At 42.2% G+C, this 16018-nt stretch overlaps 1 protein-coding gene across 4 annotated transcripts in view; it reads left to right on the top strand.

Moving 5' to 3' along the window:
- Positions 1–16018, top strand: part of myo1ea (myosin IEa) — a 162862-nt gene that overhangs the window by 9301 nt on the left and 137543 nt on the right. The gene's annotated exons all lie outside the window — the stretch shown is intronic.

The raw sequence follows: 16018 nt of genomic DNA, 5'->3' as shown, positions 1-16018 counted from the left end.
TCTCAGAGGCATTTTGAAAGGTTTAGATAGGGTGGATGCGGGTGAGATGTTTCCCTTGGTGGGTGAATCGAGGACAAGGGGGTCATAGTCTGAAAATTAGAGGTTATCCATATAAAACACAGATTAGGAAGAACTTCTTTAGCCAGAGAGTCGTGGATCTGTGGAACTTGCTGCTGCGTACAGCTGAGGAGGCCAGATCACTGGGAGTATTTAAACAAGAAATAGACCAGTATCTCATTAATGAGGGCATCAAGGGATATAGGGGAAAAGGCCGGAAATTGGAACTTGTGTTGAGTAGCTTAGTGAAGTTTTACAGAACAAACACGATGGGCCAAGTGGCCTCCTTCTGTTCCTTTGTCTTGTAATTACTGATGCTCTTTTGATTAAATCGTTCCATCACTTACACTGTGGAGGTGAAGCTCCACCTATTGCCTTTCTCAAATTTTCAATTTAAAACAATCCAAATTTGGGCTACAAATCTTCCTAAATAGATAATATTTATCCCGTATAACCATATAACCATTTACGGAGCGGAAACAGGCCAGGTATATTATGTTATTTTCTCCAAGACCTCATTTCTGAATGCCATCTTTGTACCTATCGATATTTTTAATTCCTGTTTGGATAAAGGGGTTAACTTAGCACAAACACAAGGGGGAAAAAAAATCTATTTCTTCATCTAGTGTCTTGGGATTTTATAAGTCTACTTACAATAGCTGAAAGCACTTAGTTTCTAATCTGATGAACCCAGTGTTTAGCAATGGAGCACTTCCCCAGTACTACACCCAAGTGTTATCCTGTTATTTTAGCTGAAAGACTTGGAGCCTTTTGACTGATTGAGAAATGAACTCTCTGCAAAGCTAAGGTGATGGAGATTAATGTCAATTAGTCATAGTTATGGAGTTTGATGGCAAGAAACGGGACATTTTACCCAATTTGCCGACCAAGATTTATACCCAAGTAAAACACGAAAAGCTGCAGACACCAAGGTCAAAGTAAAAAAACACAATGCAGGTCAAGGAGTGTCCTTTATATAGTGAGGATAAAAATACATCAACGACGTTTCGGGCTAGAGCCGTTCATCCAGGTCTAGAAAAATGTCTGCAGGTGTCTGAGCAAAAGAGTGGGCAGGGGGTGGAAGCGGTAGTCACAAAGGCAGGAGGTGATAGGTGGAGAAAGGAGGGAGGGGAAGAGGAGAACAGGTTAGCAGAAACTGGGAAAGTCAATGTTAATGCCATCTGGCGGGAGAGCGCCCAGACGGGAAATGAAATGTTGTTCCTCTAATTCGCAGGTGGTCTTGACAGGATAGTACATAAGGCCATGGACAGGTATGGGAGTATGACGCAGAACTGAAATGGTTGGCTAATTGCCATGTTTGATGAATATCCCTTTAAGCCTAACCTATCCATGTATTTGTCTAATATTTTTGAAGCATTATAATTTCCCCCAACTCGACCACTTTCTCTGGCAGCTCATTCGATATATCCACCAACCTCTGTGTTTTTATTTAAAAAAAAAATCTATCACCTTAAATCTACGTCCTCTAGTTTGAGATTCCCCTACCCCTGTAAAGGAAATATGACCATTTACCTTATCTATGTGGTTCATGGGTTTTTTTTAATGAACCTGAAAATTTCCCCCACATCCATCAATGTCCCAGGGAGAAAAGTCCGAACCTCACCTTCCAGACCCACATTCTTGTGACTCTTTCCTGCACCATTTATCGCTCAATGACCTCTATCTTGTAGCTAGGTGACTAGAACTGTGCGCTATACTTCACACGTGCTCCCACCAATATCTGGTACAGTTGTAACATTGCATTCCTGTGCCTGGACTCAATGTCCTGACTGATGAAGCCAAGCAATGCCAAATGCCTCTTCATCACCTTGTCTATCTGCGTCACCCCTTTCATGGAGTTCTGCACCTGTACCTGCAAGTCTCTTTATTCTACAAAATCCTCCAGGGCCCAACTGTTCACTACAAGTCTTGCCCTGGTTTAACCTGCTGATGTGCACCACCTTGCACTTGTCTGAGTAAAATTCCATATCTTGTCTTAAATTACAGATGAAGAATGGTGATTCCTTTTTCCATATTGGTTCCCAAAACTATTAATTTGTTTTTGTTGTCGAAAATAAAAACAGACAGTAGTAAGTCATTGACTTGTATCACCAGATTAAAGCAGTAGTTTAGTTCAGTAAAACTCCTGTTATTCAGCCCCTTACGGAGATTAGTAGATGCCGGATAAGTGAGTTTTCTGGTTACTTGAGACTGCGTGGTGTGCGAATGGAGAATTAACAGTGTGAGGCATGCCAATTTTAAACTTCCATTTATTTTTAAACCCTTTTATTTTCTGTGATTTTTTTTTGCCAGTTTCTTGAGGTTGCCAGCTGCTTGAATTCTGGGTAACAGGGATTTTACTGCATATTAGCAACCATTGTCAACTTTTATTTGGTTATGTTCCCCTTAGATCTCTGCTCGAAGTTTATGGGCCCCCTTCCCTGTGAAGCAGTCAGGTTTAGTTCGCTTCTTGTGTACTTCTCTCCTACCAACTACATTTAAAAAAATGGTTTCCGTTCATGGCCCTTCTTAAATATGTTGTGGCCCCCGGGAATAGGGCGGAGGGGGGGGGGGGATTGTGCGAACAGCCCCTGTTGAGAGCAGCTGATGATATGTTTGACATTGAGAATGGGGCTTCCCAAGGTGCACAGTAGACTCACAGTGGAAGGCTCGGGTTATCTTCTGCAGCCTGTGATTTAGGCCGGGGCCAGGTAATGTTGCAAGATGTGTTTCATCATTGAGAACAGAAGTGTACTTAGCTTCTTACGAATTATCCCTACTCTGCTTACTCCAATTCCATATGGGTTTTGACTGTGTACAGGAATGTGGTCTGCACACACAGTGTGAACAGAACTAATGTTAGCTCATTACCAGCTCACTTCATTGGCTCTGTGACGGTTGAATATATTCTTTGTGAGGATGGTAGATTTTTATCTTTTGAGGGGATCAGCAAATAAAAGTTGGTGCAGGAAGGTGGCAAAACGCTGGGTGTTCACCGTGATCATGTTGAATGGCAGGCCAGATCTAGTTGTTCCATGTTTAACTGTCTACTTCCAAGTAGAAACCAGCAGAACATATGGACTGCTCAGGGACTGGGTCTGTCCAGATTTTCATTTTTCCCAGATTCTTGGGCAGTACTTTAAAATACAAATTTAAGGATGAATAAAGAGATGAACTGGTAAATTTTGATAGTTTATTCATTACCAAATACGGCATGGTTATCAAACGAGCAGTTTTAAAGAAAAAGTAAAGTCAACACTGGACAAAAAAATCTCAACATAAATTTTTTTCACTACAAAGTGTGTAATGCTTGAAATTATATTTAAAAATGAACATTGTAAAAGAAAAATTCAATATATAAAGGAAAGCAGGTTATTTAATACAAATTATTTATTTATCATTTTATTAACAGAACATTTTCATATAAAGTGCAAATACAAAAAGCAAATAAATATTTATTTGTTCATTTCCGTGACTTCTGTTCTCTGCTGCATCTCTCTCACACACACACACACACACACACACACACACACACACACACACACACACACACACACACACACACACACACCACACACACACACACACACACACACACACACACACACACACACACACACCCCCCCCTTTACTCTATCTAGGCCTTTCAAACTGCCATGTAAAATGGGGTTAACTGGGCAATTTGCAGAAGATAGAAAGGGTCCAACTTCGAGGTCGTCACAGGGAACCCAGTTAAACTTACCTAGGTCCCGTCCACGGCCGACCCGCTTATTCCACTGATGTCAGCACTTGCGTGCGTGCGTCACTGGGCAGCCAGCATTTGAACATCCAGCAGTACTTCCGGTGAGTGGGTGACACATCATTGTGGGGGCAAGATCCCCCTTAAATCACAGAGTTGGCAATTTAACGGGTTGATTATTCTTTTCCCCCCCTGCAATTTGAAAAGTGCTTTCAGCACCTTTGCCCCAGTAATTGTACCCGTGTCCCAGGTGGGCTACCCAGGGGCTGGAGTTTGAAAGGGGCTAATGATTGCCACGACTTGATGCAGTTATTTGGACCATCGCCTTCCCAAGATCGTGTTATATGGCGAGCTCTTCACTGGCCACCGTGACAGAGGTGCACCAAAGAAGAGGTACAAGGTAAAGAAATCTCTTGGTGCCTGCCACATTGACCACCGCCAGTGGGCTGATATTGCCTCAAACCGTGCATCTTGGCGCCTCACAGTTCGGCGGGCAGCAACTTCCTTTGAAGAAGACCGCAGAGCCCACCTCACTGACAAAAGACAAAGGAGGAAAAACCCAACACCCAACCCCAACCAACCAATTTTCCCTTGCAACCGCTGCAACCGCGCCTGCCTGTCCCGCATTGGACTTGTCAGCCACAAACGAGCCTGCAGCTGACGTGGACATTACCCCTCCATAAATCTTCGTCTGCGAAGCCAAGCCAAAGAGAAAAAAAGAGCAGAGCACGGATCTACAGATCTACAGAAGTTTACTTGATTGCAATTACTGGCATAGTACATCCAGAGGTTAGAACAGCCATGCCCTGCCTCGCTTGGCTCCTGCCCCAGACTAAACGGAGTTCTATAATACTATGATAATTACTCTGGTATTTTTATTGAACTGTGAAGACTGTATTTCACAGAAGATTCTTTCACCGTGTGCATTTTTAACGTGTTTATAAGCACTAATAGAGATTATTTGTAAAGTATTCAATCAACACGTTGCATCATTTTGTCTGATGACTCGCTCTTCAGTTATAACTGAAACTATAAATTGATTTTATAATAAGAAAGGCAAAAAATGTTGTAGAAATCACTTTCAATAGAGTGTTGGCCTATTCAGTCATGGAAATGTTTGGTGAAATTGATGAAAGAGGAGAAATTTACATTTTTTTAAATTGCTTTCAGGACATCCTGTAACTTTGTGGCCAATGAAGTAAGTTTTGTAGAACAATCAGTGGCGTAAGGAAAAAAAAATCACTGCAGCCTGATTACATTCTAAAAGTATCCAGAAACAGCAATGAAACAATGACTAGCTAAACTGAAATGTTGTTTCAGGGCTATGTACTGACCAGAGAGGAGATGACGACCATTGCTCATCTACCAGATAGGACTGTGGGTTCCTTCACACCCACACGGCAGAGCAGGCATTTCTTACATTTAATGACTCATCCTAAACACAGGATCATGCAGTGCCACCTCAAAGTTGTCCTGGAAAGCCAGCTAAGACTTTTGTAGGCAGGAATCTCTAGTGAGGCTTGAACCAGTGACTATTTGACTCCAAGGGAAGAATGATACCAAGTGACACAGATGGATGGAGTGGCACTCCGCACTGTTGTTAAGACTAATTCTTAGGAGCAAAAGTGGGCTGTTCAGCCCATCAAGTCTGCCCCATCATTTAATCATGAGCGAATCCATTTCTCCACTCGTCCCCATTGTCCCCATGACCTTGATCCCCTGGCTAATCAAGAACCTAACAATCTGTCTTAAATACATCAAATGATCTGGCCTCCACAAATGCCTGTGGCAACAAATTCCACAATTTTACCTCCCTCTGGCTGAAGAAATTCCTCCACATCTCTGTTCTAAGCGAACACTCTTCAATCCTGAACTCATGTACAAGGGGTATCGCATGTTAAAAAAATTCATGCTCAGGCATCTTTACCCCTTGGAAGTGAGGTGGAGAGCCTTTTTTTTCTTGACCGTAAGTAACTACCTACGGTGAGGAATGGGACGTGGTGAGTTCCTGGTCAGATTCAGGACCATAGACATTTTGAATTTGTTCCATAACTGGCTGCATGATGCAGGATATTTTGCACGAGTGCTACTTGTTTGTGGAGTTGACGTGGGAGACTGTGTCAACCGTGCAAGAGAGAGAGGGTCAGGCTCAACACTGGTTCCTCACTGAAGCAGGCTGTTCAGATGAAATGACAAATTTATGGTCTGTTAATGTTGGGATCAACAACACATTGACTCTTGGTCAGGGGGAGAAAACATTTATTCAAAATACACTAAGATTAATATAAGAATTGAACAGAAAAGTCTGCAGATGCTGTGATTGAGTGCAATACACAAAGGTGCTGGAGGTAACCTCAGCAGGTTACGCAGTGTCCACAGGAAGCAGGGATATAACCAATGTTTTGGGCCTGAGCCCTTGGTCAAAGTCTGAGCAGAAGACAGGCGAGAGAGCTTTGTGTACCAAGTAGAATATTGGCTAGTGTGTAGTAGTGTCAGTACATCACTATTTAATATCCCGATCGCCCTCTGAAGGGGAAAATGATGCCTGCTTGTATCGGAGGCATGGACCTGGGAGCTCTGGTTCACCGTTGACTCAAAAGGGAGTCTGTGCGGCTGCAGACGCTGTGGAAGTGCAGGCGGCGAATCCTGGGCACGCGACGTCTCTGATGGGACTCTCTTTTGCTCCTCTTTCTCTTATTGATGGGGCTTCAGGCCATTGCCAGTGGCATCTCTTTGTGTCCCTTTATGGTAGGCAAACATTGATGAATTTTGTGTATTAGCACATGACCATAAAACAATCTGAAGGAATGGAGCAGATTATTTTGTTCCTGAAGAGAATCTGCTTTAGTATTTTATAGAAAACTCGCCAATATATTTAAAAAAGTCATTGGTGTTTTTAAAAAAAAGTTAATCAAACATATATAACAATAACAGTACAGAATCAGGCCATCTTGGCCCTTCTAGTCTGATTTAAGTGTTCTGCTACCTACCTGCTCCCTGACAATAACCCTCCAATCCCCTCCCATCCATGCACTCATCCAACCTTCTCTTAAATGATAAAATTGACCCTGGTGCAACTACCTCTTCTGGAAGTTCATTCCACTCAGCCACCCCTCTCTGAGTGAAGAAGCCCTATTTCATGTTACTTCTAAACTTTTGCCCCCAACCATTAACTTTTATGACCCCTCGTTCCAATCTCGCCTACCCTCAAGGGGAAGAGCCTATTCACATCTACTCTATCTATTCCCCTCATAATTTTAAATACCTCTATCAAATCCCCCCCCCCCCCCCCAACCTTCTACGCTCCAATGAATAAAGACCCAGTCTACTCCATCTTGTATTCTAAAAATACATATCCTTCAAAGTCTTGGGACACCTACTTATTTACCAGCAATTTTCATTTTTGGTCATATAGCCACTGGTGAACCTTCTTCATGATTGCATTGACATGGAAAATAGTTGCTTTCAAACAGCTATTGGGTAGCTGTGTCAAAATCATAATGTTTATTGTTATATATGTTATACAATATACATACGCACTCTGCCAGTGCCATTGGCACCAGTCTTCACTCCTGTCTTGGGTAAGCTTATACCTCTCATTTTGTTCGTTTTAGATTGGTCCCAGTGTTTGAGCTACCGAAAGAAAATAGACTCACACACACCGAGAGCAGTTCAGATTATACAAATGTTTATTACAAATTCAAAAGCTGATTTCACACTACAATATGCAAGCCCTTCCCAACTATACTTATCAACGCTTGGACTGGTCCCAATTGCCGAAGCGAGGCAACGTCTGCACATTTGTAGTAGGTTGTCAGGGCGCCGGTAGCAGCTTCTCCACCTCCCCTGACCGGGACGTTGGCTGGACTCTAGAAGTTCTTCTTCTTGCTGAGAGATGTTGCCACCTCTCGGAGAGTCTCAAACTTCAGCAGTGGGACCATGGCTTATATTACCCAAAAACTGCTTACCCAAGCACCTATTCCCAGCACAGCAAGAAAGATAAGTGAAGAAAGCCTCTACTTCCTCAGGAGTTTGCGGAGGAGCTAGTGGAGTTGTTCAAGTGAACCGGTACGGACTTGAAGGGCCGACATGGCCTGTTTCCGTGCTGTAAACGGTACATGGTTATATATGGTTATATGGGTGTATTTGGGCGGTGTGGGGCTAGAAGGGCCTCGTAACTTTGCCGTAAATAAAAGTACACTCAATTTTCTGATGTCGTGGTCCGATCCAAAACGCAACACTGATTCTCCTCCCCTCAGACCTCTGATTTTAGAGACCAGAGTCTCGCTAGAGTGGGGTGGCACGGTTTCCGTAGCCATTTGCGTGACGTTATTACAGTGCCAACAACCCGAGGTTAAATCCGGTGCTGTCTGCAAGGAGATTCTAGGGTCTCCGTGTCATGCGTGGGTTTTCCTCCGGGTGCTCCAGTTTCTTTCCACCCTTCAAAACGTATAGGGGGGGGTTGTAGGTTAAGTGGGTGACATAGCTCAAGGGCCAGAAGGGCCTGTTACTGTGCTGTATGTCCCTTCTCCATCAAGGTGAGGTTAACCACTCATCCATAATTAAGAAACTGAGCAGAAACCTAGCTCAAGGCAATATTATTCAGCCCTTGGGACCTGCTTTCCATACGATACCAGCTTTGCTGTTCATCTAAATGGAGTTCTCTATTTGAGGATTCTCCCTATGTTCCTTGCACCCTCAGACAATATGAACAATATCATTTCTGTGGCAGAGAATTCAATAGGTTCGCCACTCTGAAGCCCCTTTCATGCTTGCATCCCAATAAATTGGCTGTTCAGTGTCCTGGGATAGGATTGGGGGGGTGGGGGGTTTGGATTTTCACACTTGACTAACTGGAGCACTGAACGGTTTCCGCATTTGCAAGGAGCCATCCCCAGGGTTAGGACTGTTCTACCTTCTACCAGTGAAGTCATGACGCAGCGAGTGATGGTGGACCTGCCCTAAGTCCTGATCCATGTATTGTGATCTTCTATTTGAACAAAGTTAATCATGCCTAATTATGACATAATTAAGCTTTATGTCCAGCACAGTACGAGCCCTTCAGCCCCTGTTGTTGTGCCAACCTATATAAACCTTGATGAGGAAGCATGGATAAGTGCTAGCAATAAATAGCAATAGCAGACAATTTTTAAACAGGATGGGCAAGTTGGTCACACTACCGAGTTCAATTTATGCAGCATGGGAAAGCTTGTAGTGCTCTCGAGTACAATTTATATAGTGTGGGAAAGTTGGTAATGCTATCGCATACAATTTATAAATACAGCGGGGGTAAAAGTGATGGTGGACCTGCCCTCCCAGAATTCTGTGCGGCAGAGAAAGGGCTGTATGCCAGGCTGCATGCATGGAGCATTCATCGAGGGGTTTCTCTGCTGCACGGCCTTCTGGTAAGTCAGGTCTACCATTGCTTTTTTCCCCACAATCTTTATAAATTGTCCGCTATAGCATTACTAACTTTCCCATGGCAAAATTTTATTCTTTTTCTTCCTTCACGCTCCTGAACTCGTGCAAAAACTTGGGTCATTTCAATCCCACAATGCAATTACCCGTTTCACACTTGCCTGATTTCAATGCCGGAATCTGCTGACACTGGGGATTGTAGCAAGGGTTGAGGCCATCAATCCCCAGTGTGAGATGATGTCATATGCCAGCGTTGATTTGATTTTGATTTCATACTAAAGGACAATTGGTGGTTAATTCCTGGAATCACTTGCATGTGTGAAAGAGGCTTGAGAGAAGAAATTTCTTTATATTGTGGCCCCTGAACCTGGACTCTCTGGCCATTGGGAACATTCATCCTGCTTCCAGTGACTTTAAACAAGTGGCTAGGTTTGGGGTACATTAGCATCTCATCAGCTGTTAACTTGTGGGGAATAAATTGGGGATCAAGTCCTAAACTAACTCTGAAGTAGCCTTTAGCTGGAGACCAGAGTTCCTGTTGTGTAAATATTAAATGGCACGTGTTTTACTGACATTACATGTTACCCTGCATTATGTCTAAATTAAATTGCTTTTTAAGAACTAAATTAAAATTGTGTGGGGTCAGAAGAATTGGGAAGAGGAGATTTCCACAGTGCTAAGTTTTGCCGAGTTGAAAATCTGCTGTCTCGTATCCCACCCCACAATACTTTACTGTCTCTGTTCACAGGCATGACCCAAGGAAGTGTGAAGGTATCTCCAAAAGGAGGTTCCTCTTGGCTGTTGAAGTATTTGTTATTTAACCACAGCACTGATACTTACTTGGTAGGTTGTGAAATGCTGATGTCGTGAAAGGTGTCCTAAAATGATTCCATTTAGTTTCCCCTAAGCACGTACTCACTGTATAATTCTGACATTGTATGATTGTCGAGTATAATCTTGCAGTAATTTTATTTATAATTCATGAATTTTGAAATGCAAAAAAATTCACTGATTCTGGGTTAATGTTGCAGCGTGTATGGGAGAGAGAAATACCATCTCATGATGATGTTGTAGAAGTATGAGACTGCATATTTTCAGGCATATAAAAGTACGATTGATGTAGGATAGGAAATATGGTTTATGCATCGACTGAGTCATTATAATGATGCTGAACAAACACTAATAACAGATGTTGATGCCTTGGCTCGATGTTGGGTTCCCAATGACAGGTTGCCTTAGTTGGGAGTTGTATTGATCCATGACTCCACAGTGTGTGGGTCTGAGCCCTACTCCAGAAACTTGAGAGCTGGGGTCTCAGCTGACACTCTAAGTAAGTTCATACTTATTATTCCAATTGTACAAGTCACAGTAAAAACCACTGTTGTCCAGAATTCAAGCCACTGGCAAACAAAAAATGGAGGAAAATAAATACAGAAGTTTAACGTTGGAGCGCCTCATCCTGAGTTCACCAATTTTAAAATAAATACAGAATTTAACGTTGGAGCGCCTCGTCCTGAGTTCACCAATTTTAAAATAAATACAGAATTTAACGTTGGAGCGCCTCGTCCTTAATTCACCAATTTTAAAATAAATATAAAAGTTTAACGTTAGAGCGCCTCGTCCTCAGTTCACCAATTTTAAAATAAATACAGAAGTTTAACGTTGGAGCGCCTCGTCCTTAGTTCACCAATTTTAAAATAAATACAGAGTTTAACGTTGGAGCGCCTCGTCCTTAGTTCACCAATTTTAAAATAAATACAGAATTTAACGTTGGAGCGCCTCGTCCTGAGTTCACCAATTTTAAAATAAATACAGAATTTAATGTTGGAGCACCTCGTCCTTAATTCACCAATTTTAAAATAAATACAGAGTTTAACGTTGGAGAGCCTCGTCCTTAGTTCACCAATTTTAAAATAAATACAGAATTTAACGTTGGAGCGCCTCGTCCTGAGTTCACCAATTTTAAAATAAATACAGAATTTAACGTTGGAGCGCCTCGTCCTTAATTCACCAATTTTAAAATAAATACAGAATTTAACGTTGGAGCGCCTCGTCCTTAGTTCACCAATTTTAAAATAAATACAGAGTTTAACGTTGGAGAGCCTCGTCCTTAGTTCACCAATTTTAAAATAAATACAGAATTTAACGTTGGAGCGCCTCGTCCTGAGTTCACCAATTTTAAAATAAATACAGAATTTAACGTTGGAGCGCCTCGTCCTTAGTTCACCAATTTTAAAATAAATACAGAAGTTTAACTTTGGAGCGCCTCGTCCTTAGTTCACCAATTTTAAAATAAATACAGAATTTAACGTGGGAGCGCCTCGTCCTGAGTTCACCAATTTTAAAATAAATACAGAATTTAACGTTGGAGCGCCTCGTCCTTAATTCACCAATTTTAAAATAAATACACAATTTAATGTTGGAGCGCCTCGTCCTGAGTTCACCAATTTTAAAATATATGCAGAAGTTTAACGTTGGAGCACCTCGCCTTTAGTTCACCAATTTAAAAATAAATACAGAAGTTTAACGTTGGAGTGCCTCGTCCTTAGTTCACCAATTTTAAAATAAATACAGAAGTTTAACGTTGGAGCGCCTCGCCCTTAGTTCACCAATTTTAAAATAAATACGGAAGTTTAACGTTGGAGCGCCTCATCCAATCATGCTGGACCCAATCTCAAGCCACCGGAAAATACATTTATCCTGTATCTACCAATCCCCATAGGTACCGGATACCAGAGATTTGAATATACATGGCACAGTTGGTGCAGCGGTTAGGAGAATGCCATGACAGGACCAGCAATTGGAACTTGGGTCTGAATCCCATGCAGTCTATAAGGAATTTCTAAGAAAGAGCTGGGAAATATTCCTGGCCAATGTTTATCTTTACATGAAAATCATATACAATGGGTCAGTTGGTTTCAAACTGCCCCCCTCCACCCCCCAGAATCACATTCCAACTTAGGCAATCCCTTACTAATCACAGAGCACCTATGGCATAGGGAATACTTAAGGTGGTATGTAAGTGGAAAGAGAAGGGTTGAGAATCACTGCTCTAGACTCGATTGTTACTGAAATATGTTGCTTGAGAAAAACTGTCATTGGCCTATTCCCTTTCGAGTTATGAAACCATGCACATAATGAGTCAATTAGGGACGATTAAAACAGTGGTTTTTCAAACTTTTTCTTTCCACGCACATACCACCTTAAGCAATCCCTTACTAATCACGGAGCACCGATGGCATAGGGATTACTTAAAGTCAAGTCAAGTCGCGTTTATTTGTCATTCATACCATAAACCTTGCAGTGTACAGTGGAATCGAGATAGTGTTTCTCCGGACTGTAGAGCTGGTTATTTGCATGAATAAATTACCTCAGAAACATTTTTTTATAAATAACACATCATAAATAACATATCACTTATAAGTATCATTTTACATATGCTAGCTGTTTCCCCAGAGTTCAGAACCCTCACGGCTTTGGGGGGAAAAGCTTTCTTGTAATCTGATGAGGGCCCGAACGCTTCGATACCTCTTCCCGGAAGGTGGTTAGGAGAACACCGTGTGTGGAGGCTTTCATGATGGTGGAATTATATGTGAGTTTAGGGGAGCAGTTTGAAAACCACTGCAATAGATTCTTTGGTCATCAGTAAGTTGCCACTTGTGGGATTTCTACCCTGAGGTTTGTATTCAAACCCATGTCTGAAAGATGAGATGAAAACAGACTGAATCTGTGGAAAAAGGAATAGAATTAATGTTTTGGGTGCAAGACCTTCATTTCATTTAGTCATGACTTTTTCATTTAGTCTGAAAGTTGAAGGTTTAGTATTTTTAGTTTATTTTATTTATATAGCACATTTAAAACAACTGTTACGAGCCCAAAGGACCCCAAAACCCAGTTGCAATAGACATTCCTCAAGACGAGTGGCTTTCAAAACAAAAGTTATTTTTAATCAACTTCAAACACAAAAATAGAATCAAACTTTAACTTAACTCTATTCTTATACTATACTCTATACTAACCCAAATTACCCCCTTCTACTTCTAAGCGCATGTGTATGTAATGTGTGTGTAAATTCAAGAAAAGTTATTTGGTTCACAATTCAATCTCACTTCTCCTTCTTCCAAGTTCTCTGGTTGCAGGCAACCACCATACTGTGTACAGAATTTAACGTGTATAAAGTTCACCAGGCTTGGTACTTGAAAGGTAAATGTTTACAGCTCAGGAAGGTTCTTGTAGGGTTTGCAGAGAGAAATATTTGTTGCTCCAGGATTTCCACAACTGAGGTACCACCACTAGACACCTCAGGCTCTTGCTGATGAAACTTGCCCCATCAGGGTCTTCTAGATCTTCTTGTTTGGCTTGGCTTCGCGGACGAAGATTTATGGAGGGGTAAAGTCCACGTCAGCTGCAGGCTCGTTTGTGGCTGACAAGTCCGATGCAGGACAGACAGACACGGTTGCAGGGAAAAATTGGTTGGTTGGGGTTGGGTGTTGGGTTTTTCCTCCTTTGTCTTTTGTCAGTGAGGTGGGCTCTGCGGTCTTCTTCAAAGGAGGTTGCTGCCCACCGAACTGTGAGGCGCCAAGATGCACGGTTTGAGGCGATATCAGCCCACTGGCAGTGGTCAATGTGGCAGGCACCAAGAGCTTTCTTTACCTTGTACCTCTTTGGTGCACCTCTGTCTCGGTGGCCAGTGGAAAGCTCGCCATAGAACACGATCTTGGGAAGGCGATGGTCCTCCATTCTGGAGACGTGACCTACCCAGCGCAGTTTGATCTTCAGCAGCGTGGATTCGATGCTGTCAGCCTCTACCATCTCGAGTACTTCGATGTTGGAGATGAAGTCGCTCCAATGAATGTTGAGGATGGAGCGGAGACAACGCTGGTGGAAGCGTTCTAGGAGCCGTAGGTGATGCCGGTAAAGGACCCATGATTCGGAGCCGAACAGGAATGTGGGTATGACAACGGCTCTGTATATGCTAATCTTTGTGAGGTTTTTCAGTTGGTTGTTTTTCCAGACTCTTTTGTGTAGTCTTCCAAAGACGCTATTTGCCTTGGAGAGTCTGTTGTCTATCTCGTTGTCGATCCTTGCATCCGATGAAATGGTGTAGCTCAGATAGGTAAACTGGTTGACCGTTTTGAGTTTTGTGTGCCCGATGGAGATGTGGGGGGGCTGGTAGTCATGGTGGGGAGCTGGATGAAACTTGCCCCATCAGGGTCTTCTAGATGGTAACCTCTTAAAGCTACCACAGAGTTTTTTCTATTCCTTCCTCTATTTCAAGAGAAACATCAGACAGTTAACACTTCCAGCCATCTACTGCTCTGGAACTTGCTTTCATCAGTTGCAAACAATTTTCCCTGGATTGCACTTTTCAGTTACTTATCAGTGTCCCACACACTGACTGACTGACTGGAGCTGTTAACTCAACTCTCTCTCTTTTCCAACTGAAACTCCAAAGAGAGCATTGACTTGTGTCTTGCAAAACCCCCACCTTCTCCAGCAAATAACAGGAGTTCTTTCTTCTTCTCAAGTTGTCATCTTAGGTAAACAATCCAGAATTGACTTTTCTGTGAGCACTTTGCAGAAAGGGTACTGATAGACAGCATGACTCCAGCAAGACAATGGTTAAGCATTTTAAGACAATCAGTTCAATTAACACCTACTTGTGAAAGGTGCTTCCATTCTCCAGAGATCTTCAGTATTTCAAAGAAGATATGTTATAAAATCTGTGAATGTGACCTACTCTAAATCTTAAATTCTCCCCAAATATTAATATTGTTACACAACTCACTTTGACTAAAATGCTGTACAGATCAAAAATTACATCTTAAGCAGCTATTTAAAGTGCAGTGTAAAACGGGTACCCGAGGTTCAGAATTGTATATACAACATGGTAACAATCAACAATCACTTCCAAACACTTGCGGGTAAAAATTCAACTTAAGCTTGGATTTAGGAGTTAAAGGAAGGGGCTGATTTGATGGAGTGGGGAATATTGTTTCACAGTTTGGGGGCCGCTATCGCGAAGGCACGATCTCTCCTGAGTTTGCGATTTGTTCTCGGAACAACCAAACACCCTAAATTGGCCGATCTGAGGGGTCTTGAAGTGGCGTAGGGCATTAGGAGATCAGTGGTTTAGGAGGGGGCTAGTCCATTGATGGGTTTGTAAACAAACTGGAGAACTTTAAAATCTATCCTGGGTTGTACTGGCAGCCAGTGAAGGGAGGCGAGAATGTTGTTATGTTCCACAGCATGAAAATTAAATCTTAATCTGTTCTATTGGAACAGGTTACTGAATTTCATGACATATTACAAAGTGCTCATTTATGTCTGATTGCATCTTGGAGGGGGGTTAAGGTGGTTGTGTATGTGGCAGTAATCATTCCATGTAAATCATAATTAAGGTGCTCCTTCCTAGATATTATCTCCTTGATTTAGTGACAACCTTACCGATATAATTGCAAATATGTGTTTTTGTGGCTGTGTAAATCAGACATTCTCTATTTTTTTTTGGATATGCCCCCCCATGGGACTCAGCTCAGTGTATGGGTCGCCTTCCTCGTGAAGCCGTCAAGTTTAGTTAGTTTCTTCCGCAGTTCTCTCCTACCGACCATGTTTTTTAAAAAAAATTTACGTCTTGAGTCCGTGCCCCCCGCCCTGGAAATGTTCTGTGATCCCCAGGGGGACCGTATGACCATCATTGATAAAAGCTGGATGATGCTGTAATTGTCCTCGAAATGCTGGAGAGATAACAAGAATTTATTACTGGTTACTTTGAGTGGCAGATGTCTTTACTCCCTAAATGAT

This window comes from Narcine bancroftii, chromosome 14 (genome assembly GCF_036971445.1).
Source record: "Narcine bancroftii isolate sNarBan1 chromosome 14, sNarBan1.hap1, whole genome shotgun sequence".
In the NCBI taxonomy this organism is placed as follows: domain Eukaryota; kingdom Metazoa; phylum Chordata; class Chondrichthyes; order Torpediniformes; family Narcinidae; genus Narcine; species Narcine bancroftii.
This window is presented reverse-complemented; position numbering and strand designations above follow the sequence as displayed.